This window comes from Halichoerus grypus, chromosome 10, assembly GCF_964656455.1.
Source record: "Halichoerus grypus chromosome 10, mHalGry1.hap1.1, whole genome shotgun sequence".
Classification (NCBI taxonomy): Eukaryota; Metazoa; Chordata; class Mammalia; order Carnivora; family Phocidae; genus Halichoerus; species Halichoerus grypus.
In genome coordinates, this window is record NC_135721.1 from 62,166,569 (window position 1) to 62,193,036 (window position 26,468).

The window sequence follows — 26,468 nt, forward strand, 5'->3', positions numbered from 1 at the left end:
TGCCAGGTCCAGGCTATTTGGCTGGAACGGAATATTCCTGAGTGAAATTTCTTTGGGGCTTATGGACTGGAGGAAGTACTGGTCGCTCCTTCACAGTGTCTGCCTCAGACGTGGTTAAATGTCTTCGGGATATAAGAGGTGTGAGAGGGAGCTGATCAGGCCTGAGGCCGCCTGCTGTGTGGTGTGCCACAAAATTTCCCCTCACCAAGTCTCCATTTACTCCTTTTAAGTGTGCTGATACTTCTCAGGGAATGGAAATAGGTTTTCAGTAGAATTTGGTAGTGAGAACAGGGGAGTTCTGTGGGTCTGGGTTTCACAAGTCTTTAGTCAGCAAGGCCGGGAAGGTAAAGCGAGCTGAGGGGGGTGGGGGTGGGTTGCTGGGGAGGGCTGAGAGCTCTGTCTCCCGTGGAGTTGGAGTGCCCTCTGCTGCCCTGAAGAAGAAGGTGCATGTGCAGAATGCCTCTTCTTGCCAGGCGCTTTCCTCCAGGTGTAGGAAAACCTCCACAAGGCTGCCTTTGAAAACCAGATGCCCTCAGTCGATCACTGAGCATCTGGTTTCACTCAACTGTGGGGGCTTTGGCTCTTTCAAGAAAATCTCATCGAGGCTGACTATATGATGAAACCAGAGGTAGTTTTTCCTTGGTCATGAGGTACGGTGTAGGCAATCATTTCAGAATGATAAGTATTTGGGTTATTTTTCATAAGCATAAGTGCCACTGTGAAATACGTGTTTATTTTGTGTGTGGGTGATTGGTTTTTTCATATATGTCTGGGCAAACCTGAATACTGTAATTCCAGGTTTGGAGGTTCCTGCATATTTTCTTTTGAAATATGTTTTTACATTTAAAATCAATGTTGAAAAATGGTCTTTGTGGCAAATACAAGTATTCTTTGAAAACATTTTTTGCACTACTTTCTAATGTATTATATCATTCTGCAGTGAAATACCTTATTTTTATATAGTCCTATAACTTATAAACATTTTCTCATAATCTCATTTAATCATCACGGCAACTCTGATATAGCCTACATAGTTCCCACTTTATAGACAGAAAATCAAGGCCAGCATCATACCTCGTCACACAGGTGATGTCAGTGGTGAGAACTGTGTCAGTCATGCTGAGTTTGAGGATAAGAGTAATAGTGAACAGCTATTTGATACCTACCACTTGTCTGCCTCATAAGTAAGCGATTTTCTTTATACACTGCTCATTTATTCTTCATGTCAACTCACAAGGTAGGTAATATAACTGTCATTTTATAGAAATGGAAACGGAGGTTTCAAGAAGTTACTAATTACTAGTCAAATAGACAATAAGTGAAAAAGCTGGGTTTCAAAGCCTGCTCCATCTGATACCAGCGGCAGTGACGTGTCGAGAACATTTTATATGTAGGGAAGTGGGACATAATCCCTAGCCTCAAGCAGTTTAGAGTGTTTTTGTGTGTGTATCTGTGTGTGGTAAAATATACACGAGACTTACCATTTTAACCATTTTTAGGTGCAGAGTTCAGTGGCATTAAGTACGTTCATATTGTTGAGCAACAATCACTACCATCCACCTCCAGAGTTTTTTCGTCTTCCTAAACTGAAACTCAGTATCTCCCTAAGCAGTAATACCCATTTCCTCCTCCTTCCAGCCCCTGGCAACCACCATTTTATTTTCTGTCTCTATAAATTTGACTAGTCTAAGTACCTCATATGAGTGAAATTGTACAATATTTGTCCTTTTGTGTCTGGATTATTTCATTTAGCATGATGTCTTCGAAGTTCATTCATTTTTAAGGCTGAGTAATATTCTATTGTATGGATACGCCACATTTTGTTTATTCATTCATCCATTGATGGGCGTGTGAAATGTGTCCACTTTCTGGCTGTTGTGAATAGTGCTGCTATGAACATTGGTATACAAATATCTGTTCCAGTTCCTATTTCAATTATTTTGGGTAAATCCCCAGAAGTGGGATTGCTGGATTATATGGGAACTCTATGGATATTTTTTTTAGGAACCACTATACTGTTTTTCACAGTGACTGTATCATTTACATCCCCACCAGTGAAGCACAAGAGCTCTCATTTTTCCACATCTTGCCAACAACTTGTCATTTTGTTTTCTTCTGTTTTGTTTTGTCGGTAGTAGTCATCCTAATGCATGTGAAGTGGTATCTCATTGTGGTTTTGATTTGCATTTTCCTAATGATTAGGAAGTTTCACATGCTTATTGGTCATTTATATATCATTTTTTTTTTTTTGAGAAATGTCTATTCTAACTATTTCTTAATTGGGTTTTTATTGTTGTTGAGATGTATGAGTTCTTTATATATTCTGGATATTAATCCTTTATCAGATATATGATTTGCAAATATTGTCTTGCATTCCATTGGTTGCTCTTTTACTCTGTTGATAGAGTCCTTTGATGCACAAAAGTTTTGTTCTTTTTTAATTTTGATGAAGTCCAATTTACTATTTTTTCTTCTTTCTTTCTTTTTTTTTTTACTATTTTTTTCTTTTGTTGCCTGTGCTTTTGTTGTCATATCCAAGAAATCATTGCTAAATCCAATGTTATGAAGATTTTTCCCTATGTTTTCTTCTAAGAATTCTATGGTTTTAGTTCTTACATCGAGGTCTTTGATCTCTTTTTTTGAGTTAATTTTTGTATATAGTGTAAGGTAAGGGTTTAACTTCATTCTTTTGCATGTGGGTTATCATGTTTACCTAACATCGTTTGCTGAAAAGACTGTCTTTTCCTCATTGAATGGTCTGGGCACCCTTGTCAAAAATCATTTGATCATATAAACTAGGACTAATTTCTGGCTCTCTGTTGTATTTCACTGGTCTAAACATCTGTCTTTATGCCAGTACCACACTGTTTTGATGCCTTTAGGTTTGTAATAAGTTTTGACATTTGGAAGTGTGAGACCTCCAGTTTTGTTCATTCTCAGGATTGTTTTGGCTATTTGTGGCTCCTTGAGATTCCATATGAGTTTTAGGGAGTATTTTTCTATTTCTCCAAAAACTTCATAGGGGTTTTGATTGAGATTGCATTGAATGTGTAGATTGCTTTGAGTAGTATTGACATCTTAACAACATTGTCTTCCAATTCATGAACACAGGATGCCTTTACATTTTTCAGTATCTTCATTAATTTTATTTAGCAACATTTTGTAGTTTCAGTATACAAGTCTTTTGTCTCCTGCATTAAATTTATTTTCAAGTATTTTATTCTTTTAGATGCTATCATAAATGAAATTGTTCTCTTAATTTTCTTTTTGGATTGTTCATTGTTAGAGTATAGAAACACACCTGATTTTTGTGTGTTGATTTTGTATTTTGCAACTAGTTTATAGTTTTTAACTTGGGCCCAGATCTTTTAACTCCGTGTCCTGTGATTTCCCACTGTTTCACAGTGGTCAATTAATTCTTTTACACAGTAATTTTGTCCTTATATAGTGCTAGTTTTTTAAAAAAATTTTATTTTGGATTGAGTTTTATCATGGAGTCCAAACATTCTGCCAGTAATTTAATTAATGAAAAAGAAAATCCACCTAATTTTTCTTTTTCATATGTGTTATGCATCTATGTGATAATCTCAATTACTTAAAGTTTTAATTTCCAAATAAACAAATTGGTTTGATATTATATGGCTACAACTATGGTTCACAAAGTTGTTTTAACTTGTATAAAGAAAACTAAAATATACACTTATTCATTGTCTTCGGTAGGTCTGACAGCTGAACTCTAACCTTCCAACTCAAGTTGCTTTGGGTAATATAGCTCATCCTGTGCAGTTGCCTATTCAGCTAGGTAAGAGCCATAGTTCTGGCATGAAAAATTGGCTACTTCATACTTGAACTAAGCAAAAATAATGCCAAAAGAAAACCACAAACTGATTTTACTTATGACCATAGATGAAAAACTGTTAAACACAGTCTTTATCAAATTCTTACTACTTTAAATAAAAAATATATCTAGTACAATTTAATCTAGAAATTTAAGGATGTGACCTATGACCATGATTCATCACATCATATGATCTTGAGGAAAAAAAATGTGAAAGCCCTCTGATACATCCTGAAAAGTTATTTGTAAATGCAACATAGATTCATGAATCAAAATGCACTTTTGGTAAGCAAGAGAATGCATACCTCTTTAAGACAATGAAAGAAAGGTGTTTAAAACTAACAACCGACATCCACTTAGTTGGAAAGTCAGAAGGATGTTTCCCATCGTTGCCATTGTCCATCACAATTCTGGAAGTTCTGATCAATGCATAGAAATAGTAAAACCAATACTAATACTACTACTTGTCAGTATATTTAAATAAAAGAAGATAACCATAGCATGTGCAAACAATAATTTTGTTGACTTGGAAAACATATTTTCTATATACTATGAGTAGCAATTAGAAATGGTTAAATAATTTCAATCACTGTAGTAATTCCTATCCTCATCGTTTTCTCACTGCTTCCTTTATAAACATAAATTGGTTTTTGTGCTATTCTATTCCATTGTACAAAAGTGTATTTTGGGGCCAGAGGGACAATGCCTTAATTATTATAATTTTATCATCTGTTTTAATATCTGTCAGGGGAAAGCCCCTATGTTCCCATACATACTCTTAAACTATTCAAAGATTTCTTTGCTATTTTAGCCAATGATATTTGGCTTGTTCTTCACATTGAATTTTAGTCACAGTTCAGCTTTTTAAAAAACATCCTATTGGGGTTTTTTTTGGAAATAATTATATGATCGCAACAATATTTGAAGTGAAAGGATTAGAGAAGAACTCAGTCCAGTTTCTTTCATTGTACGTGTAGGGAAAAGGGGCTTTATTCCGAACACGGGATCCTTTGATAGCACATAGCAGCAGTTACTACCATGCATGTATTACATGGCTCTGCAAGAGACAAATAGGAAATGGAGCTTGTCCTCTAGAAGCAAGACGGAAGTCGTTCTGATATTCAGGAAAGCTGGATTCAAGAAAGGCTGACACAATTTAATGCTCTAAAGAGAGTCCCTCCAGTGTTTTATAACACTATTCAAATCAGCTGAAGCTTTACATTATATTTCAATGAAAAGGCATGGTAATTGAAGGGGTGGAGAAGCTGAAATAATGAGTGTGTGCATTAGATCTGAGGGTATAGGGACTCGGCTTACAAGGATACTGTATTTTTGTATAGACTTTTCATAGACTTTTCTTTACAAGACAAAGCAAGTGTGACATTAAAAAAATCATTTTACACCTGTCACTTTTGGTCCCAAGAAGATTGTTAACAGAGTGACAGGGATATTGTACTACGACAGTGAAGTAACAATAGTGGTGACAACCACAGTAACTATCACGATGTCTTAATTTTTACATCATACCTTTCTTACGAAAAAGGACTCCTAGGAACTCACATATTTAATTATATTTTCACTCAGATCATTCTTCTGGGGTGGTCAGAGGCAAACGCTGCCTCCCTTCTACAGATGGTAAAACATGAGTTAGTGAGAAAGGAGAAAATCTCCCAGGGTCTCAGGGGCCACCTGGAGCAGCTTCCCTGACTGCCTTTTTCCAGGCAACCTTATCCTTCCCAAAATGATAATTGCTAGTGGCCTTATCCTCCTGCACTCCTTATAATTCAATGAAGATTTGAAAAATGATGTAAAAATTTTCCCTTATTGGAATATATGCTAATGAAGGAACACTTGTATAGGAAAAGTGAGGCGTCTACAAATGTTTTCTTGCATCTATCAGTAGAACAATAGCAGGGTAGCAAATCTCCCTGTGCACCATTTGCATTTTGGTGTTTGTAAGTGCCACTCTCCAGGACACAACTCTCACATTCAAAGGTCCTGATATAATTGTTAGGGGTGGGGCCCTGGTTATTTTAAAAATTAAAACATGAGGGGCACCTGGGTGGCTCAGTCAGTTAAGTGGCTGACTCTTGATTTCGGCTCAGGTCGTGATCTCAGGGTTGTGAGATCAAGCCCTGTGTCAGGCTCCACTCTGGGTGTGGAGCCTGCTGAAGATTCTCTCTCCTGCTCCCCCTATGCCTCCCTTCTTTCTCTCTCTGTCTCCCTCTCTAAAAAAAAAAAAAAAAAAAAATTAAAACATGGCATTACTGCGCTATCAGAGTTGAGACTGCCTTAGTACATTAAGACTTGTTTCATGGGGATCTTATTCCAATTTCCAAGTATTTAGATTATGTAATAAATGAGTATATATTGTCTGTTGTTTTCATCATTGTGTAGAGTTATTATGCCTGGATAATCAGTTATCTCTAAGTCCTAAAATTCCTCTTCTAAATATAAAATAGAATGTTTTTTATGGACTACCTTTCCAAGCCCATGATTTTCATATCCTACCACTATATTTTTTGTGTGCTACCCCCAATGCATAGCCAATCAAAGCACACACAGCTTTTTATCAAGAGCATTCCATTAGAGCTGGGAAAGTGGGGACGTAATTCTGGGCATCACGAAGGGGTTATTTCTTCTCTGGAATGAATGAAGCCCTGGGAAAGACAACTCTCAGTGGAGCCAGTCTGAGCATTCACATGTGTATTGTAGAGTCATTATATAGCTAAAGGTCTGTGTTAAAGAAGAAACTACATTATAAGGCAGAACTTAGGTCAGTAAGCCTAAGCACTTGCTTTTATCACACTACAATATGCAGAGGAGAATTTCCCCAGTTAACCTTCTGTAATTCATTGTGTTAAATCCCTATTAAAATCCCTGGAATCATGGATCCATAAAACAATAAAGATAGCAGATTGGGTATGCAGTCCAAAACCTCTAAAAGGGTGAGGAAATGGAAGTCACTTTAGAGAGTAAAGGGATGCGCACAAAGGTACCCAGCACATTAGCAGTATGTTTGGCTTTAGACCAGGGCTCTTTACTCTGTTTATTATACATGGTTTCACAAATTTGTGCTTGAGTGAATAGCGAATGTCTTCTGCTTCTATCTTCTTCCACTTCTTCCTTTTTCCTTATCAGCACTTCCCCATTCTTAAAATCTTTTACATGTAGAGCGTACCTCTAGACTGATCTCGGACTGGGTCAGGATGGTAGTTGATTGACTTTAAGAATCACAGTGATCCCTAAGGTGTAGGCCAAAAGATTTCTTCGGAGCTCCCAGACACTATTGGAAGCCATGGGCAGCAAGAACATGTCTTCAAAAAAAAAAGTTTGCTTTTAATTATAATAGATCCTATGCTTTTTTTAGAGATAGAACTAAAATGAATGATAGAATTGGAGGCTGGATTAAAGCAAACAGATCAATAGACTCTAGAATGCTTCCAAATGCTTACTGTGATGAGCACAAATAGACACAAAAACCAGATTATATAGCAATGCTGTTTTTTCTTTTACTACTTTAAAATGTCCTCACAGAACACCTCTCAAGGAAGAGAGCCATGCCCTGGTTTGAACATGGCTCTAGAGAAGCAAATGACTGTGAATCTACGAGGGGAGAAGTTTTAGGGCTTTTTTCAGCCCAATCCTGGGAAATTTCCCATACACTCTAGTTCAACCAGTCATCTGTGAATTCAGGACTAGTTTGTATTCTGTTCCAAATTGAGAGGCACAGTGACAGGCATTCTTTCAATCATAAAAAAAGGCTGCTTCTTCCTTAACCTTATAAGAGTATATCATTAAATTTTTTTAAAACAGGATTTTTTCCTGCACTCCCATGATTGGATATATAAGAAATTTATTACATTTTTAATAATATATTTACAAGTGTGTTTGTCAAGACTAAGAGATATAATCTGAGGCCCTGAAGTATAGTAAAATCAGCTGGTCTATGCATACATGGGACTTGTTTGTTTGCTTATGACAACCCATCACCTAATCTATTGATCACAGCTTACCTGAAGGCAGCCATTCATTTATCTGTATATTTTGTTGATATATTGACATACCTCATATTTGTTTAGTCCCTTGTAATTAATAAGGGATTTTTAGGCAAATTTTCTCATTTGATCCTGACAAGATTCCTACTGAGTTAAATATTGACTCTTAGAGATAAGGAAAATGAAAGCCATGAACGTCCTGACTTCCCCAAGGACACGTCCCTGGTGAATGAGACCACGATGGTGCAAATTCAGAACTTTTGATTCCAAATCCAGTGTTTTTTCCCCACCATAGCTCAGCTGTAAGGTGTTTTGTTAGAAGCTGGGGAGAAGATGACTTTCCTTTCGTGGTTCTGGAGGAATAAAGGCGCTGAGGTGCCAGCCCTCTCAGGTGTTCCCCATTAACGTCCAAGTTTTGCAAGCGACGTTTGGCATGAGAGCGTGGCGACATTACCGTGGGGCGAGACTCAACCTCAGAATATCTGGATTTTAGACGTGTTTGCTCACTCACCTCCTTACTTTGGACCTTCCTTCAACTTTAGAGTGAGTCACTGGATTAGAAATTATTTTAGATAAGTGGTCAGTAAACTGTCGCTTTCTCGGTCAAATCCGGCCCATTTTTAGAACTAAAATTTTCTTGGAACAAAGCTGTGCCCATTTGCTCATGTTATTTTCTATGGCTCCTTTCGTGCTATAATGGTAGTTGGATAGTTGTAACAGACACCATGTACCATGCGGAGCCTTTTACTGAGAAAGTTTGTTGACTCCTGTTTTAGATCTTCTCTACTTTATTTTATTTCTCATTGTATTTTCCATTACCTTATTTTATTTGTCAATGGAAGAATAAGCATTTTTCTTACAGAAGAATTTTTGAAGTACATCTCCAGCTAATGGGGGGCATTTGTTTTAGCCTGTAATGATTTGGCTGTCATTGCAGAGGGCCTCTGGAGAAGCCCTCTTTCTCATTCCAGGAACTAAAAAAGGTGTTCTCTAGGTCTATATCACATTTCCACAAATACAGGTTCAATTAAAGCACCTTTCCTTTTAATTTTTCCCATTCTTTATTGTCATTCAGCCTTGGGTTGAGCCAGCAAGATTGGTAAGAGGTGCCCCCTGGAGACCTCCTGCAAATGCTATTCCGAGAAGTAGTGGCTTCCCAATGTGTGTCTCATACAAAACCAAACAATACAAATAATGCTTCTATTGTACCTTTCCTTTGGCTGATCTCAAGGGGGTGAGACTATCCTCATAAAACACAACAAAGCTGCTATAGAAATGGACAGGCAGAGGAGATAGTAGTCTGACAGCCTCAGAAACTCCACAGAAACTTCCTGTGAACTGCCCGCTCAAAGCTGCAGGGTTTTTCCTTGGTTATTCACTGAAATGTGAAGATTCCTTATCTCAACGGGTAGTTGTGGAACATTTTTACTCTTATCTACATGTAAATGCTTGAATAGATTACCCAGAGATTACAGTTATCATCCTTAAATATTTACTGAGAAGCAGGAAAAGTTTTTTTTTTTAAACCTGAGGTTGTTAGCGAAATGCTCCCTGGCCACTTTAGGTTATTTCTCCCATTGTCTTTCTAGATTTCTTCTAGTGTCCGACATGGATAAAATGCTCGAGTTAGGTAAACAAATGTAGAAGTTAGATTTGTTGAAAATCATGGTACAGGCTCCCAAATTGCTTAGATTATCCTGTTTTAAGCAAATAATTACCTGATTTTTGTTTATTTAGGAACATTCCTTTGCTTAACCATATCACATACCTCCTCTCCTTCTCCACCCCCCCCATGTTTGTTAAATTTAGTTTCTCAACAGTTAGAGCAAAGATGTATTTACATAACTTGTTTGATCCATAACAGTCCTATTTCCAGAATTATAGTAGACAGATTATTGTGTAGAGAGAAGCCAGGCTACAGGGAAAAATTATTTCTATAGGACTTACTATAGAACCATGCAAGAAGAAAAATTTTATTCAAATTTCTGCCTTCAACCCCTTATCTTTTGGTGTCCTCAGAACTCATATTTTGTGGTCTAAAAAAAAAAAAAATAAGTACCAACTAACTCGGCTTTTTGAGAGTTAAGGTGATACTCACGTCAGGTCTGGAAAATAGCTAAGTATTGATTGTTATATCCAAAAGATGAATGAGACATCCTCTGGAGAACCCTATAGAATTATAGAGCTTTAGAAATATTTCTTTGCATTTGATATAGATGATGAAGCACAATGGTTTTGGATAGAAGAAAGATCTAGGCGTGGCAAGGCTTCTCAGAAACCATTATAATGTTAATTATAATGTTAATTTAAGAATGTTCTTGAAAGTGGGGGAGGGGAACCCCTATCTCTGTACTGGGTTCCAATCCACGGGCCAAACAGAGGAAATTTTCCGCCTTCCTAAACACCAAGTCCTACAGCTGAATGTTTAGACCGTGTCTGATAGTTGCCTTGTTGATCCCCTGGCCAATCAATCACGTGGAAACAAAGCTGTCAGACGGCTGTGCCTTGGTTTGCTGCCCTCTCAAATGTATTCCTTAGTTGACTGACATCATGCCAGCTAGTGAAAATCCCACACTTCAGTGATGCTCTCTGTCAGGGCTTCAGAAGAGGCAAGTGTGCTGGGGCAGATGTCCCGTATCCATCTCAGAGTCAAAGGGTCTCTTAGGAATAGCCAGATAAACTGCTCATTTCAGAGTACTTTATTATGCATTTATTCCACAACCCCAAGACAGGAGTTGCTACCCCCAGAATGCAATTAGCCCCCATGGCTGTATAGCCCAAGAAATCCATGTGACTCATGCAGACTACAGCAGCTGACAATAGGACCTATTGCTGCACTGAGCTCTTCCAACATTAAAATAACAATCTAAAATCCCTAGGATAATTTTCCATAAATCTAACACATTAGTTCCTTTTTTTATTGAGAAGTAATATCAGAAATTAAACCTTATAAGTATCCAAAAGCAATTACAAAATGAGAGGATTATGGTGGCAATATTGTAAATGGGAACTCACTTAAATGTCAAAGCACTTGCCATAAAAGTGGCAATAATGATGCTAAACACAATACACTGAATTTTCAAATATTAATTTCTTTATTTTTGTCTCTGTTAGACATGATGAGGTTCAAACTACCATCACCAAACTGATTGTGAAAATGATAATATCATCACCATCATCTGCTGGTAAGACGTGAATGGCTCTGTCATTCTGTCCTATGGGCACTCACAAACGAAGCAGGAATCAGACATAAATCCCTAGAGGTAAAATGACAGGACATTACCAGGCTCAGAGCTCACAGCATAATTGTAAACCTGCATGGTAATAAGCCTGACTTTTAAAGATACCAATCAGAGCAAAAATGGCAATAAACGGAGAATTAATTTTCAGGCTGACTGTTACTACTTGCTAGTCATAAAATGTTTTTAGCTCTGGAATGTTTGTTGTTGTTGTTCGGTATTTACTTCTAGTCTACTTGTTGATCCAGTTCCATATAATTTGTTGAAAACAAGCTACCTGCCTGGTCCGGCTCTTTCTTTCATGAGCACTAATTAAGCTCCTACAGTGTGCGGAGATTTTGCTACGCAGTCAGGGGGGATACTATGGAAGTGTATAGCATGGGGGTGGCCCTGTAGCAATTTATGGTGCAGTTGGGGGGAAAAAAGAGGTATCCACGCAAATTAGAAAAACTCAAAGCAAAACAAAACACAAAACAAAAACCCGGAGAAACTTAGTTTCTTGCACAGGATTTATCAAAGTTTATTTCAGATGGGAAGAAAGCTCCAGAAAATGAATGACCAGTGAATAAGCACAGGTTAGGGAAAAGGAAAGAGAGAGTGAAGAACTAACTTAGTGCCTGACCTTGGGCCAGGTCTCTTTACTTGGGTGTTACACCAATAACCCCCTTGAAGCAGTTGTGGGAGAAACCCATGCCTCTTATTTTACAGATGATAAAAGTGAAGCCTCTCAGGTCTCTACTCACTTTTCAGATCTCAGGTCTCTACTTACTTTTCAGATCTCGGCCCAAATGTTCCCTCTTCTTCAGGGAGTGTCCCCGGGCTTTATTGCATTCCTCTGGTTTTAACTACTATAGCACTCAACACAGTGAATAGCACCCAAGTGCCTGTCTGCCTTTCCTGAAGGTAGGAAATGCATTTGCAGCTTTCCTACCTCTGGTGCTTAGCACAACACCTTCAAAATTACATGCGCTAAACATGTATTTGCTGAATGAATGAACTGTGGCAAACTGCTCCTGGGGCAGAACTGGGATTGTTATTCAGTTTGTTTGTTTTTAATTGCAATAGGATGCTCCTTCTATCATTCCATGCTGCCTAGCAGGGAAGGAACTTTCCCCAAGAAAGAAACAAAAAGACTTGAATTCCATCCTGCCAGTTTGTGTTTTCCTGAGGGGAATCCATCCTTTAGGAAAATAACCGGGTATCTGAATGAGCCCACCAATGAGACAGTCACTCAGGTGGTTTGCAGGAAAGTCAAGAGTATTCTCAAATTACTGCCACAAAACAAACAAAAAACGTACTCAGCCTTCTTGGAATAAAAGACCTCTCTTGCTTTTGCCTGAAACACCTGCTTTTGAGGTCTAAGTTTTCTGCCTAATTACTCTGGCCTTTGCTTCATTTTAATCTCATTTCAGTGGCTATATAATCAATCTTAAATTTACATTAGGAAGCCCAAGCAAGGAATTGCGGAATTGGATTGAACCATCTTTCTTTATCACCTTGTGCTTTAGGGGTGTGCAAAGGGATCAATGGCTGCTTGATAAATATTAGTGGTTGTTCACCAATCTCAAATTTGTAATATTCGAGAAAGTTTTAAAATGGTTCCAGAAGCTGATGATTTCGTTCTAAGATAAAAATACTACCAAAGCAAACAAAGCATTGGAAATCTTTATTTTAGATGGGAAAGAGCAGTATTGTTCTGTTAAGAAAGGGGATACCAAGAACATTCCTAATAGTAAAAGAGGATCTTGGGAAGAATGAAACCAGGAGGTGAAGCTGGGGGCTGCTTTTGAGTACATGCATGTGTTTCCACTTCCGTGGGGAGACTTCGGGCAGCAGTCAAGGAACTTTACCTTCCAGGTATCTTACAAAGGGAAGGGTTAAAAACAGATTTTGAATTATCATCAAGTAGCCTTTCCCATTTTGATACTGTACTGCATGTCAGTTAGTAGAAAACATAAAAAAAAATAAATTTCAGTATACTGAAAAATTAGAGATCTACATGTATCAGAAAAAGTAGATAAGTTATGTGCTTTCTCATAAGCCCTGTCATCTCTAAAAGAGCTAACAAATCTAATTCACCACCTTAACAGCAAAGCCAGAGAAAAACAGGTGTGTATTTCTTTTCTATCATTTTCTTTCTTCCTTTTTTTTCCTTCTCTCCCTCCATCCCTTTTTTTTTCTTCTTTTCTTTTTTTTAAGGGTCTTGGAAGTAATAAAAGTAGGTGATGGGTACTGCTCTGTGACCCACTGTGGTTACCAGAGAGTTTTGATTATTTGTGGGATTTGCTGAAAGGGCCATCCTATTTGGTGATTTGGTAAAGTCATCTCATTATTTTTTTTGAAATAGCAGATTCTGTGGCGGAGCTGAAAAAACAGAGAACCTTCCCTTGTATGTAGGAAAGTAGGAGACACTTTCCCATCTTCCACCTCTTGTCTGTCCCCTCTTTATTGTCTTGTCCTTTGTTCTTCCCTGATTTTCCTTTACAGTCACACCTTGCTTTCATTTCAGTCCTTTAGTCAAAAAGGAAATGTCAGGCATTTCCACCTGCAGGCTTTACCAGAATTCTATCTAAGAGAAACCTCACCATCATCTTCGCTGTAGTCCAAGTACACCATTCCAGTAGCACCGTTGCCTTCCATTACCGGGGCTGTTCATCCATCTTCCTGCCTTCCAAAGCTGCTCCCCTCCAGGAGCTAACATGCAACAATTCCTTGGTCCTTGTTCCTTTCTTTTCTTCTCTCTCTCAGAGTTTCAGCCTCATTATGTCATTACTGAACTATTTAATAGCCTTGTGGTGAGTTTTCTATCTAAAAATGTTCTCTAAAATGCATTTGCTTGTTGCCTCCCAGGGATGTATTCTTAAAACAGAGCTCTGGTCAGATCCCTACAAAGCCCCCAAAACATTCACTGTCAACCTGAGTCTCTGGTGTCTCCACAGTAGAATTTGAACTTGATCTTAGCCAGCAAGGTTGCACTCAGGATCTGGGATACATGTGGTGGTGAAGAGTAGGTGAATACAAAGCAGAGGGAAGTGCAAATAGGAATTCTTTCATTTCAGGATTTTTGGGAGCTTAAATAAGATAATTAATAGCATAGGGCATAGTGCCACTCATCTAGATTGAACAAATAAATGTTGGGTATTATTGTCTTACTCTATTTGGGGATTGTTGGAGTAATGGCGAAAAGAGAATAGGTCTCCTCTGCTCTGGCTAGAGTGCACAGAAAATGATGGTCTTTGACTTCATAATAATTTTTAAGACAATTCTATCAGCATATAGAATTAAAATCTTGGTTCAGAATTTGCTTATTAATCATCTTCTTTTGTAATTTATTTTGGAAGCATTGTAAAAACAAAAATTAAGCAAATCCTTGCTGCAAAAAAACCCACATCAGAGCCTCACAAATGGAACTGTATTCTGTAATTTAAGCTGGGAATTTTTAATACAGTTTAAAAAATTACATGGCTGTATTATTCAAATGAGAAAAGTAGTTGATGTGCATTCAGATTAGTTCCTTTAATAGTGCTTTTTAAAACTCTATGGCTATTACTGACTCGGTAGTACAATGATAATTTGCAATGCCCCATTGGCTTCAATAAAAGGGCAAAGAAAATGGTTCAAGTTATCTTAGAGAGGCTAATATAAAGCAGTATAAAAAATAAGGGATTTTTTTAAACTCAGAAAATAAAAAGTACAAAGTGAAATATATGCATTCTACCCACTTATGTTCCCCAAAGAGGCTCCCACTTCCAGGATACCAACATAAACTGAATTTATAATAGGCAAGTGGAAGCTCCTATATACTCTTCAACCATGAGTAGGATAAAACTTGAGTAGGAGAGTTCTGAAGCTCCCAGAGAAGGCATACAGCTAGAGGACTCAGGCGCCAAGAGACAATTAGAAAAAAGAAAAGGGGATGTTAGAGAGTTATTTCATCCAGAGGTTCTTTGAGCTAGGAGGAAAAAGGTGCTAAGAGGTTTGCATCTGGTTTCCTGTTCAAGCAAAATAATTCACTAGAAGTCAAAATTTTAATTTAAAGATGATTAAGATTATGCTTCTTCTCAAGCAATATGACCTTGTTCTCAGGTTGCCCCAAAAGTTGACATCACCATTGCTAGCATCTCTCAGTTGCCCCATGCAACACTGAAGGATGGAGCTCTAAATCAAGTACAAAAGCCCTTGGGACGGTGGAAAACCTCATGCTCAATTTACTATGATCGGGCAAATGACAATAGGCAATATGGTGGTAGAGAACCTTCTTGCTATTCTCAGAATTCCCGAGTCTGAGAGTGACTTGTTCACTCTCACTGCTGCCTGTGCGCTGTGTTTGTACAGCTCTGGTTTCTCATTCAGTCTTTACCAGGATGTCTGTCCTGACGTGGTCTTCCTGATTTTGACTCTTTTTGTTACTTTTCTTGTATCTTCTCAGCAGGAGAAATAACATACACTTTAGGACCTACTCAACGGCCCAAGGTGGTACCGACGGTTGTCCAGTCTGGCCCATACCCTGTTATCTAGAACTGTATCTCATTGAATTTAATTAATTTTCTATAAAAATCATCTATTTGATAGTTTCCCTTCTATATGCTTGATCTACTAATGGTAACTGGTAGTACAGGGATGTCCTGGAAATAATAAAAATCAACTTGTACTTTTAGTGTCATACAATAACCCACACGTTCTGTTGTATATGTATGTCAACAGGAAGTGTGATCTCTTAAAATCCTTGACACTTGCTTATGAGGATTATTCTTCATATCTTGGAGAAATTAAATATAAATGACCATATTTAGCCCGAGTGGGTCCTTGGTGCTCAGCAGGATTTTAATGCTAGATCCAGGTAAATTGGCTCCAGATACAGATGACCATAATTTTGTCTCCAACCGTTACTTTTGGGAATACCCAAACAGCTTACATAGTACTGTATACTCTAGTGGTTAGAACATTGGATAAAGCCAGCTATCTGAATTTGAATCCCAGCTCTACCTCTTATTGGCCTTGTGATCTTGGGCAAGGTCTTTGCTGTGCTTTAGATATCTTATTTGTTAAATGGAGATAATACTACTATTCACTTCCTAGGGCCATTTTGAGATTTAAATAAGTTAATAGGTATTAAGTGCTTAAAATATTTCCTGGCACAGACTAAAAGCTCAATAAGTGTAATTTCCGTGGAATATGTGTAATTCCATAAGTGTAATTTTACGTATTGTCAGAGTTCATAAGAGCCAAATTGCAAAATTCACAGATACAGTTGAATTAGGACACATTTGAGATACAGCCCCTTTAATCATAGCACATTTAGATACATCCTAATAGAAGAAATTATAGACCCTTTTACTAGATAAGCCCAGAGTGTTTTGAATGAGGGAAAACAGAAAATTAGGAGGTCATCAGTACTTTAGGAAAAATCTTTACACTTTTATGTGGAATTAAATACGCCAGATTTACATATTTGATTTTGCATTCCATGGTATTTACTTTTCTGTTGCATAAAGTATACATGTCAACCAGACAACCAGACTTACTAATAATTATCTTTTTCTCATTTTAATAGGGACTACTAGGGTAAAGAATATCCTTAAACTGGAAGATAGTGTATATTTTGGCTTGATTATGCCAGGCCTTTTTTCCTCCCTACCTTTAATTCTTTTTGTAAAACTTTCAAAATTAAATAGGATTATACTAGGGGTATGGTAGATTAAATGTGGGTGCATGTCTTATTTTTCTTTTTGAGAGGTGGATCTTTTTAAATATAGCCTTTTCTTAATGACTTGGTTTGACCAATAGACTGGTTGAAGTGGTTTTCTAGAATTTCTAAGGCTAGAGCAACCCACTCTTAAAATGTTTGTGCTTGGGGAAGCCAGCCTTTATGTAAGCAGTCCCATTTCCTTGAGACTGACACATTGCAGAGAAAATCAAGCTAGCCATGTGGATAGGTCACACGGAGAAGGATACACAGATAGTCCCAGCTGTTCCAGCAGCCTAGCCTAGGTGTCAGACAGGTGAGTAAAGAAGCCAGTAGACACAAAGTGAAAAAGAATCAATGAACCCAACCAACAGGTGGAACCAAGACCCTAAACATATGACCAATTGAGATTTGCTGGTCATCTTCACCCATTCAAATCACCTTAGCTGAGGCCCCAGACATTGTACGGCAAAGATTAGCCATTCTACTGTGTCTTTTTCAAATTCTTGACCCACAAAATTGTGATTATAATAAGATGCTTATAGTTTTATCCCACTACCTCTTGGGGTGGTTGTTGTGCAGCAATAGATAATCTGGAACAAGGAGAAACCGTGTTTTATGACTGAGATTCCGTGGTTTCAGCCCAAAGTTTAACTTTTAAAAGGCGAAAGATTTATACGATCTGAAGAGAAACCAGAGTATAAAGTTTAACTTTTAAGATTTGGTCTTTTCTCAGCTCCTTTCTCTATTAACTACTCCCTAAACAAAAAATCCCAAGAAACAACGAAAAAAAAATCTCACCTGCTATTGGTTTGCTGCCATTTAAATATTCTTGTCTCTGATTGATTCTCTGCCCATTCATCACCAAAGTCTACAGGATTTTCCTTTGCAATACATATAGATCTTGCTTGAAATGAAAAAAATAAAGTTTTCAAATGAATTAATTGATATTATGCTGTAGTTTCACGATTTGAAGACCCACTTTCACTCACCCAATAAGCCTGGAAACAAAGAAGCTATTATTATGAGCATCATACCCAGGTTTCTAAATTTTCAGTGACAAATTTATAGCTCAAGAATATGCCAAGGGAAGAAAGAAGGCAGGTACATGGTCACACATAGCTCACCAGAGAGCCTGCTAAGTATGTGCGAATAACACTTGAGCGCGCATGCCTAGAGTGAGTCTGTAGTAATTTTAACAATGGCATTTTCTGTTTCCAATTAAATGCTGGTTCATTTAGGAGGTACCATTCCCAAAGGAACAATCATTTTTGAGACTCTAAAATCTCTGAATAGTATATTTTAACTCTATCAACTCTCATTGCTTTCTGTAAAACATCACAGAATCTCAAGGTTAGAATTTATTTTACAAAGAAGGAACATTTTGTTTTATTGTGCTTGCCTATAAGAAAAGAAAAAGTAAACATATGTGGTCCTAAACAGTGTTCAGCTATTTAAAGCCCCAACTTACAAGTAGTGAAGAAATATAGTTTCCTATAACCATAAAGCTTTTATGCCTATGTAGGCCTATTTTTAAGTGTTTCTTCAGAGAACTTTCCTTACCTCCTCCCCATCTTCTAACTGATAGCTAAGAGTTGCCTTTCATTTGGATTCTCCAACTAATTACTACCTTTTTTAAACCAGACTCTATCACTTTTTTGGCTAGGCCTCATTTATTAATTTGGAACTCATGTTAAATATTTCCTTTAATATTCTCCTGAAATCCTTGGGAGTCTTGACAAGACTAAGGAGTTTCCCAATCAGGACCGAGATATCTTTATGTGCTTTTTTCCCCCCAGCTATGTGACTGAGACTGTCCTAAGTTTTATTTTTTTAATTTAAATTTTAGTTAGTTAACATACAGTGCAATATTGGTTTCAGGAGAATTCAGTGGTTCATCACTTACATACAACACCCAGTGCTCATTACAAATGCCCTCTTTAATACCCATCACCCATCTAGCCCATCCCCCCCACCTCCCTCCATCAACTCTCAGTTTATTACTATCCCTAAGAGTCCCATATGGTTTGTTTCCCTCTCTCCTTTTTTTCTTTTCCCCCTTCCCATATGTTCATCTGTTTTCTTTCTTAAATTCCACATATGAGTGAGATCATATGGTATTTATCTTTCTCTGACTGACTTATTTCACTTAGCGTAATATACTCTGGTTCTATCCACATCCTTGCAAATGGCAAGATTTCATTCTTTTTGATGGCTAAGTAATATTCCATTGTATATAAAAATCACCTCTTCTTTATCCATTCACCAGTTAAGGGACATTTGGGCTCTCTCCATAGTTTGGCCATTGTTCATAATGCTGCTATAAACATCAGGGTGCAGGTACCCCTTCCAGTCTGTATTTTTGTATCCTTTGGGTAAATACCTAGTAGTGCAATTGGTGGGTCATAGGGTAGTTCTATTTTTAACTTTTTAAGGAAACTCCATACTATTTTCCAGAGTGGCTACACCAGTTTGCATTCACACCAACAATGCAAAAGGGTTCCCCTTTCTCCACATCCTCACCAACACCTGTTGTTTCTTGTGTTGTTAATTTTAGCCATTCCAACAAGTGTGAGGTGGTAACTCATTGATTTGTATTTTCCTGATGATGAAGGATGTTGAGCATCTTTTCATGTGTCTGTTAGCCACCTGGATGTCTTCTTTGGAAAAGTGTCTATTCATGTCTTCTGCCCATTTCTTAACTGAATTATTTGTTTTTTGGGTGTTGAGTTTTGTAAGTTCTTTATAGATTTTGGATACTAACGCTTTATCAGATATGTTGTTTGCAAATATCTTCTCCCATTCCGTAGGCTGCCTTTTAGTTTTGTTGGTTGTTTCCTTCACTCTGCAGAAGCTTTTTATCTTGCTGACTTCCCAATAGTTCATTTTTGCTTTTGTTTCCTTTGCCTCTGGAGACATATCTAGTAAGAAGTTGCTTCAGCCAAGGTCAAAGAGGTTGCTGTCTCTGTTCTTCTCCAGGATTTTGATGGTTTCCTGTCTCACATTTAGGTCTTTCATCCATTTTGAATTTATTTTTGTGTATGGTGTAAGAGAATGGTCCAGTTTCATTCTTCTGCATGTTGCTGTCCAGTTTTCCCAACACCATTTGTTGAAGAGACTTTCTTTTATACACTGGATATTCACTTCTGCTTTGTTGAAGATTAGTTGAGCATATAGTTGTGGGTCCGTTTCTGGGTTCTCTATTTTTGTGCCGGTACCATACAGTCTTGATGACTACAGCCTTATACTATAGCTTGAAATCTGGAATCATGATGTCTCTGGTTTTGTATTTCTTTTTCAGGATTGCTTTGGCTATTTGGGGTCTTTTGTGGTTCCATACAAATTTTAGGATTGTTTGTTCTAGTGCTGTGAAAAATGCTGGTGGTATTTTGATAGGGATTGCATTAATTGTGTAGATTGCTTTGGGTAGTATAGACATTTTAACAATGTTTGTTCTTCCAATCCATGAGCATGGAATGCTTTTCCATTTCTTTGTGTCCTCTTCAATTTCTTTCATAAGTGTTCTGTAGTTTTCAGAGTATACATCTTTTACCTCTTTAGTTAGGTTTATTCCTAGGTATCTTATTGTTTTTGGTATAATTGCAAATGGGATCAAGTCCTTGATTTCTTTTTCTGCTGCTTCATTATTGGTGTATAGAAATGCAACGGATTTCTACACATTGACTCTATATCCTATAACTTTGCTGAATTCATGTATTAGTTCTAGCAGTTTTTTGGTGGTGTCTTTTGGGTTTTCTACATAAAGTATCATATTGTCTGCAAATAGTGAAAGTTTGACTTCTTCCTTGCCAATTTGGATGCCTTTTGTTTCTTTTTGTTGTCTGTTTGCTGAGGCTAAGACTTCCAGTACTATGTTAAATAGTAATGGTGAGAGTGGACATCCTTGTTTTGTTCTCTTTATGTGCTTTTTACCTTCTTCCCTACATAAAGAAGAAAGAAAAGACTGATGTGCTACTCTGAAAACTGTATACTATGCTGGATTCACAAGCACTTGTCCTCACTCATTTATCAGCCAATCCCTAAATGACTCATTACTTCGTTATCTATCCATCCATCCATCCATCCATTCATGCAATCTATATGATTATTTCTTGGGCAACTAGATGTTCTGCTAAGTGTTGAAGATGCTAAAATAGACTAAGGCATAGTCTTCTCCTTCAGGGAGCAAAGATGAGAGTCATTGCATTTGTTTGAAATAAATATTGAGTCTTTTAATTAATTTACCAACTTTCTCTGTAGGTATAATATCTTTGTTTCACCCATAAAACACCCAACCTGTTAGCAAGGTTATCTTTCTCAGCAATTATTGAGTTTCCATAGTGATTTAAGTAAAATCTATATTACCGTTGGCTTTGCAGATCATTGCCTTGGCAGAGAATGGTAAGACAGGTAAAAAAAAGACCATGGAATAATATAACACATTATCAACTATACACTCAATGCAAAAAGTGTTCAAATTTCATCTAAATGTGACTAAATGTTAAGAATATTATGTGCTTCTTAAGATGAGTAAAATCTAAGACTCTACATATATTGGCATGTGCTTTTAAAATGCATTTTCATGTTGCATTATGGAAAGATTTGCATAGCTTAATATAACCACGATGAGGATATCAATTTAAGTATCCAGTGAACCTTCCAACCTGTGGAGATTTTCTTCTTACAAATGAAAAGCTAAAACTGTTTCTCACCCTGCTCCCAGAATAGAACCCAGGGGGACTCCCTATGGAACTGAAAAGGCATACAAATGCAAAATGGATAAAAAGAAATCCTTTCAATTTTTTACAGACATAGCCTATAATCAACCCATGGATTTCATTGCTGGTAAAAGAAAATCACTGAAACAAATAACATTGTAGGGCTTCAGAAGTATAAATTTATATGAATAGGAATAACATTTTCCAGCTCTTCTAGTGGGATCAAAAAGTACTGTAGGGAAGACAGCAACAAAGACGTCCTCATGCTTCAGAGCATGATGTAATATTCTACAGGGGGCAGGGGGCAATGCTTCCATACCCCAGCTGTAGAACTCAGAAGGATCCTTGGTTCCCATATGGCAGTCTAATGATTCTGTTGGGGAAGGAAGGCATGGAGCACAGATTCCACAGAGGCTTTCTGTTTTTGAGAGCTGGACTGCCCTATTTACCTAAAGCAGGTCTAGCTTCCTTAACTCTCAGAGCACCTTACCCGTCTGTTCCATAATACAGTAAGAGGTCCTAAATACAGCAGGAAATATCTTCTTGGCTTACGTTTTCTTTTTGTTTTTGTTCATCCAGACTTTGGATGATTCCTAAGACATTCCATAGCAGGCCCTTCTCATGCGCATTTACTTGTGCCATAAGAACTATGAGTAATTGGTTCTGCTTTCCTCAGGTTGGCTGACTGGCCTCTTATATAGGCCAGAGAACCTATGCATTTGGGGGAAGAGAACTGTTGGTCCAAGAAGCAGTGGCAACAATATGTTTTAAAACTGATAGAATATTGAGAGTCAGAGGATTTTATGTTCTAGATAAAATAATGCAGGGATGCTTTTCTAATTTCATGGCTTCGTTGAGTGATGGTTGCATTCATTTTGGTACTAGGCCTTGGTGTCCACATAAAAGAGCAAGGGATTATTAAGTCAAATGGCAATGTAAAATAGTGATTTAATTCTCCTAGGAAACGTGAGATGTAGCAGAGCCACTCTTTTCTCCACCTCTGTTTTTTAAAATAACCCTTATTTTATCTCACTTAACGATATTAATACCTATGCATTGAGGAAAAGTATAAATAAAAATCATTCATCATTAACATTTTGGAACATGCCCATTCTCTCTTTCTATACACACACACACACACACACACACACACACACACACACAATTTCTCTCTGCCTCTGTTTATACAATCTTTGTTTCATCCATCCATCCATCCATGTACCTGACTGCAGGACCTTAGCACCCTATTCTGAAAGCTACCCAGTTTTTTAAAGCCCCAAGGAGGTTCCTTAAGCCAGTCTTTCATAATTGTCCATAAGCCAGCCTTTCAGCAAACATCACCATGATGTATCTGCCACGTTTTCCTCTCTTAGGTTCTGATTTGATATCTGGGGCTCAGAAGTTCATTTGAGGGAGTTTTAGAGTTGCTACTGTTGATGATGCCCTACATGAAAATGTCTGTGACTTGGCCATGGATTTTTCTCTTGGTGTTTTGTTCTTCTGGTGGCTCAGATCAAAACGCGGCTTGCCATAATTGACTTTTTTCCTTTCTTTCATAATACAAATTCTATCTGTAAGTAAATCCTGACCACTCTAATGTAATATAGCATTACCTCTGGCCTGTAGCCAATCTCCCTGCTTCCTATTCACCACAAAACAGCAAGAATGATTTCTTTTCTTTTTTAAACCTAAGTGAGATCATATCACTTGTTTCAGTGGGAACAGGATGCTCTCTTGGTCATAATCCTGCCCGGGGCCACCCCTCTGACTTTATTTCTCTCCTCTGGTGCTTTGTGCCCCTAGCCCAGGGCTCCATACATTTTCTCTAGCTGTCAAGGTCTCTGGACCCCATGGCCCTCACATGATTCTCTCCTTAATCTGGTATGCTCTCCAGATATATGCAGAGCTCACTCTATCTCTTCATTCAAATCTCCGTTGAAATATCTCTGTATTAATTAGACTACCCCAATGAAATCAGTCCCTTAATTACCATACCATTTCTTATTGGATTTATTTTTCTTCTTAACATTTGTCATATATAATGTATTATAATCTAATATATAATGTCACATATTATATTTAATATGGGATATAATTATATATAACATGATTGCGTATAATATATATCACAACTATATAAAATCTTTTATATAATGATGTCATATTATATTACATATTAATTTTTTACTTGGTAATTGTCTCTTTTCCACTAGAGCAGAAAATGCGTCTTGTTCATTTTTATATTCCCAGCAGCAAAACCAGGGACTATCGTGGAGTAGTTGTTCAATAAATACTTATAAATTGAATGGGTTTATGAACAAATGAAAGTCATCAATTTGCAGGGCACCACAGTTAGACTGAGATCTGTGTTTAGACAAGAAAAATGGCCCTCTCCTCGATTCTGTGCCACACTGTGTCACTTGGGACCAATGTATTAACTTTTTTAACCCAAGGATATCAGTCTCTGATCTTTGCCCCTCCCCCAAACCAAAACAGCAAACATTCACAAGCAAAATCCCAGCTTCTTGTTTGCACATGCCCTGTCACAAGGACCTAAATCAGTTTATGCCAAGCCCTCAACTTTTCTTCCCCATACATTCATTCCTCCTAACTTCTTTTGCTGGTCATCTTTTCCTACACACACACATGCATATTAAAACTTCTCAATCTTGCATCTAGAAGCCTCATAAAATATGAAATTTTACATTATCAATCCACAAACTACTTATTACTTAATAATTTACTTTTTTCTCTTTTAAAACTAGAGTACTAAAATATTGCCATGATATTACTTATTTTTCTACAACACCTTTGCTATCAGCAATACAGTATTTCACTTTATAATTCCGTAGAATAATTTATGTATTCAACCCTCTTTTTGGTTGTTAGGCTATTTCCCATTTTTTACTATTATAAATAGAAATGCTATGACTATCCCTGGGGCTGCTTGCTGACTCAAGGGTTTAGCCCCTTGTTAAAGTTAATAATCGTCCTCCAGGATTATTAAAATAATTTGCACATTTAGCAGCAATGCCTGAAAAGGCCCATATTTTATCACCTGCACAAAGTCTTTAAAAATAATGATCTTTAAAAATAATAATCTTTAAAAATAATAGGCCAAATGGCATCCATCTCATTGTTTTTTAAATTTATATTTCTTTCTTTTTTTTTTTAAGATTTTTTATTTATTTATTCATGAGAGACAGGGAGAGAGAGAGAGAGAGAGAGAGGCAGAGGCAGAGGGAGAAGCAGGCTCCCTGCTCAGCAGGGAGCCCTATGCAGGACTCGATCCCAGGACCCTGGGATCATGACCTGAGCCGAAAGCAGACGCTTAACCATCTGAGCCACCCAGGTGCCCTAAATTTATATTTCTTTAATTGAGTTTTAATAGTTTATATTTAGTAAATATTTGGGTATAATCATTTGTGAACCTGATTTATGTTTTTTGACCATTTTTCTGTTATTTCCTTTTAATTTTACATTTAAATAATCAAAGTGTTTTTTAAAGTTTATTTACTTATTTATTTTAGGTAATTTTTACACCCAATATGGGGCTCGAATTCATAACCCTGAGATCAAGATTGCATGCTCTTCCAGCTGAGCCAGCCAGGCACCCCTGAACAAAGTGTATATTAAGAATATTAAGCATTTGCAGATAGAAAATATTTTATTAAAGTTTTACATTGGTTCTTTAGATGGCCAAGAGTAAGAGGACTTTGTTACCTTGGGCCTTGGAGGAACCGTGGATCAAACCCACAGGTTGCCACTGATGGTGGCTTATCTGTCCTCTATGAATTTCTTTTGATGCTCTCTAGGTTTGGAATCTCACATCTTCTCCTCTCTATGTTGGAACACCTCCTCAAAAAAAAAATTTTTAAAGGGCACATGGGACTAATTTTCTCAGCCTTGAAGATCTCTAAAGGTCTCTATTTTCTGTTTTTAAGTTAGTTGACAATTTTTAGTTGTGATTTCATTGTCATCCAACATTCAGTATTGCTGTTCAAAAGGCCAATTACATTCTGGGAAGACAACATGAAATGACTGGTTGGTATAGCAGGACACTGGCTTATCCTCTTGCCTTCATTTAGGATAGCTCTGAAGAGCCTTTTTAGCCTCTGAGCTCCTGGTAGATTCAGCTGAGGCCTCTGTTGCAAGTTCATCTCAGGTCAGTTTTTTTTTTTTCCCTGCCCAGTCCTGTGGCTCACTTTCTTTCACAGGTGTTTTTGTGTGTGGGTGAGAGTACTCCCCAGCAAACGTCCTGCATGCAAATCTGCATCTGTGAGTCGGTTTCTTAGGGCACCTGATCTAAGACAGTTGGTCCCAAGAGTGGACTGAGGAAACAGGCCTTAGTTTGGGTTGTTGGAACCGGAACATTGATGAGTACTGGGTAATGAGGGCAACACCATTGGTGGTAGGTGGATTGCAGGTAAGCTTTGGCGCTCTGGGCATACCGTTGTAAAAAGTTTCACCAGTGGTGGACTGACATAGGAAATCAGAAAAGGACTTCACTGACAGCTGCAATATTTTAGGGGCTTGAGAGGTTCAGGGGAAGTAGTAATTATGTGGAATATGGAATCCTACGGCTCTTGATGAGTACAAGCTATGTTTTGGAGAAAGATAATGAAATAAGAAGAGTGGTCACCACCTTAATGTTCAGTGTAAAAGTCAGAAGGGCTCCTTCATAGATGCTAATTTCTTACAACCAGAGGATAGAAGAAGCTGAAGATAATGCCTAGGACTTAATTAAAAAGATAGTTTTAACTCTTTGGAAGGTTGAATTCTTAGTCTGGCAAGTTTGCTGTGCTTTGAACCTGGTTGGGAAGGAGAGGGACTCTGAGACTTGGGATGGGATATCTAAGTCAATGCCTTCAACAATATTGAAACTCCATATTCCCTTGAATCCTCTAGGTCTGTAGAGGAGCCCCCACTCCTTACTGTTAAGTGTTAGAACTCTACACTTAGTTAAATAATATGCAGAGAACTCTGTCT

General features: G+C 37.5%; 1 long non-coding RNA gene across 1 annotated transcript in view; it reads left to right on the top strand.

The window, feature by feature from the left end:
- The first annotated feature begins 517 nt into the window (after positions 1-517).
- LOC144379358 (uncharacterized) overlaps positions 518-26,468 on the top strand; it is a 502,419-nt gene continuing 476,468 nt past the window's right edge. Inside the window, exon 1 of the long non-coding RNA XR_013442189.1 lies at positions 518-650. This is a non-coding gene — a long non-coding RNA (uncharacterized LOC144379358). The remainder of the gene's footprint in view (positions 651-26,468) is intronic.